Here is a 2,500-nt window from a genome sequence, read left to right on the forward strand (position 1 = left end):
ATAAAGGGTAGATGGCGAGGGTAATCATCAGAACAAACAGCATATAGGTTTCGGATAATTTTTTCTATATATTTTGGCCATATATTTCATATCTATTTATCTGTCTGTGTCTGTCTCTGTCTGTCTTTGTCTCTCTCTGTCTTTGTCTCTGTCTCTGTCTCTGTCTCTGTCTCTGTCTCTCTCTCTCTCTCTCTCTCTCTCTCTCTCTCTCTCTCTCTCTCTCTCTCTCTCTCTCTCTCTCTCTCTCCCTCCTCCCTCTCCCTCCCTCTCTCTCTCTCTCTCTCTCTCTCTCCCTCCCTCCCTCCCTCCCTCCCTCCCTCCCTCCTCCCTCCCTCCTCCCTCCCTCCCTCCCTCCCTCCCTCCTCCCTCCCTCCCTCCCTCCCTCCCTCCCTTCCTCCTTCCCTCCCTCTCTCCCTCCCTTCCTCCAACCCCCATCCACTCCCTCTCCTTCCCTCTCCCACCCAGCCGTCCTCCCTCCTTCCCTCTCTCTCTCCCTCCTTCCCTTCCTCTCTCCCTCCTTCCCTCCCTTCTCGGAGCTCTCACTAACAAGATTTAGGGCCACGTTATCTCAGGTAGGATGAAAGGAAGAAAGATAAGGGAAGGTTTCACAAGGAGGAGGGGTGTCGAATGTTGATTTTAATGGGAAGTGAAAAATAAAAGAGGGAGAGGAGAGGAGAGAAGGAGGAGTGGAGGGAAGAGGGAGAGGAAGGAAGGAGGAGAGGAGGAAGGAAGGAGGAGAGGAAGGGGATAAGGATGGCGAGGAATTGGAGGAGGAGGAGAGTAAGGAAGGAGGAGAGGAGGAAGGAAGGAGGAGAGGAAGGAGGGAGAAGAAGGGATAAGGATAACAGGTGGAGGAGAGGAAGGAAGGAACGGAGAGGAGGGAAGGGGAAGAGGTAAGAAGGGGGAGAGGAAGGAAGGAGGCAAGGAAGGAAGGGAATAAGGATTGAAGGAATAGGAGGAGAGGAGAGGAAGGAAGGGAATAAGGATGGCGAGGAATTGGAGGAGGAGGAGAGTAAGGAGAGAATACGGATTAGAAGGAATAGGAGGAAGGAGAGGAAGGAAGGAGAGGAAGGAAGAAACGTAATAAGGATTAGAAGGAATAAGAGGAGGAGGAGGAGATGAAGGAGGGGAATAAGAAGGAGGAGTAAGGAGAGGGGAAAGGGAAGGAAGGAGGAGGAAAGGAAGGGAATAAGAATAAGAAGGAATAATGAGGAAAAGGATGAGGATAACGAGAAAGAAAATGAAGGGAAAGAATAAGAATGAGAAGGAGCAAGACGAGGAGAAGGAAGAGAAGAAGGACGAAGAAAAGGAAGAGAAGATGTAGGAGAAAGAGGAAGAAGAAAATTCATGAGAAGAAGAAAAAAAATAGAAACAGACGAGATAGAAGAAATAAGAAGAAAAAAAGAGAAGAATGAGGAAGAAGAAGCAGATTAAGAAAAAAAGTCAAAGAGAAATGTGTATATATATATATATATATATATATATATATATATATATATATATATATATATATATATATATATATATATATATATATACATATATATATATATATATATATATATATATATATATATATATATATATATATATATATATATATATATATATAAAAGAGAGAGGTGGGAGGGAGAAAGAGAGAGAGAGAAGATAGAGAGGGAGAGAGACAGAGAGAGAGAGAAGAGAGGGAGAGAGAGAGACAGACAGACATAGAGAGAGAGAGAGAGAGAGAGAGAGAGAGAGAGGGAGAGAGAGAGAGAGAGAGAGAGAGAGAGAGAGAGAGAGAGAGAGAGAGAGAGAGAGAGAGAGAGAGAGAGAGAGAGAGAAACAGACAAGAGAGTAAAAAAATAGATAAATGACAGGAGAGAGAAAGAAGGAAATACCATACAACGCCGCATCTCCCATTTCTCCCTACCTCCCCTCCCCCCCCCCCTCTCCAGCCCCTACTCTCCCCACCCACCCCCTCGTCCCTCCCCATTCCTGCATTGTAATTTAAATTCCCCCGCCAAAAACTTACAATACTTTTAATGCATATCGTAAGGATAAAGAAGTAAATTTTCTCGCAAAGAAGATTAATCGCACGCTACCCTCCCCCCCCCCCCCATTTTTTTTTTTTTTTTTTTTTTTTTTTTTTTTTTTTTTTTTTGTCATTAGCAGCCGAGTCGGGACAAAGTTTTAATGGAAAAGGGAAAGATGTTATTTTCCTCTGCACTGCATTATCATCTTCTGTAGCATTAGTACCGGCGCCAAGTGAGATTTGTTACTGCGATTTGTTTCATAAGATCGAAGGAGGAAGAATAAAAGATAGGTGAAAAGAGGGTATTAATCGGGTGTTGGTGTTTGGGAATAAAGTAAATTGATAGAAAAATGATAGATTGATTAAAATGATTCCGTATTGTTATGATTTCGTGACTCTTGTAAGGCCTTCCCTATCTCTCTCTCTGAAAAAGAGAGAGGGAAAGAGAAAGAAAGAGAGAGAGAGAGAGGAGGGGGGAGGGGG

The 2,500-nt window shown here is 43.8% G+C and overlaps 1 protein-coding gene across 6 annotated transcripts in view; it reads left to right on the forward strand.

The window, feature by feature from the left end:
- Positions 1-2,500, forward strand: part of LOC113805941 (protein turtle) — a 651,477-nt gene that overhangs the window by 205,308 nt on the left and 443,669 nt on the right. The gene's annotated exons all lie outside the window — the stretch shown is intronic.

The sequence above is a fragment of the Penaeus vannamei genome, chromosome 17 (genome assembly GCF_042767895.1).
Source record: "Penaeus vannamei isolate JL-2024 chromosome 17, ASM4276789v1, whole genome shotgun sequence".
NCBI lineage: Eukaryota > Metazoa > Arthropoda > Malacostraca > Decapoda > Penaeidae > Penaeus > Penaeus vannamei.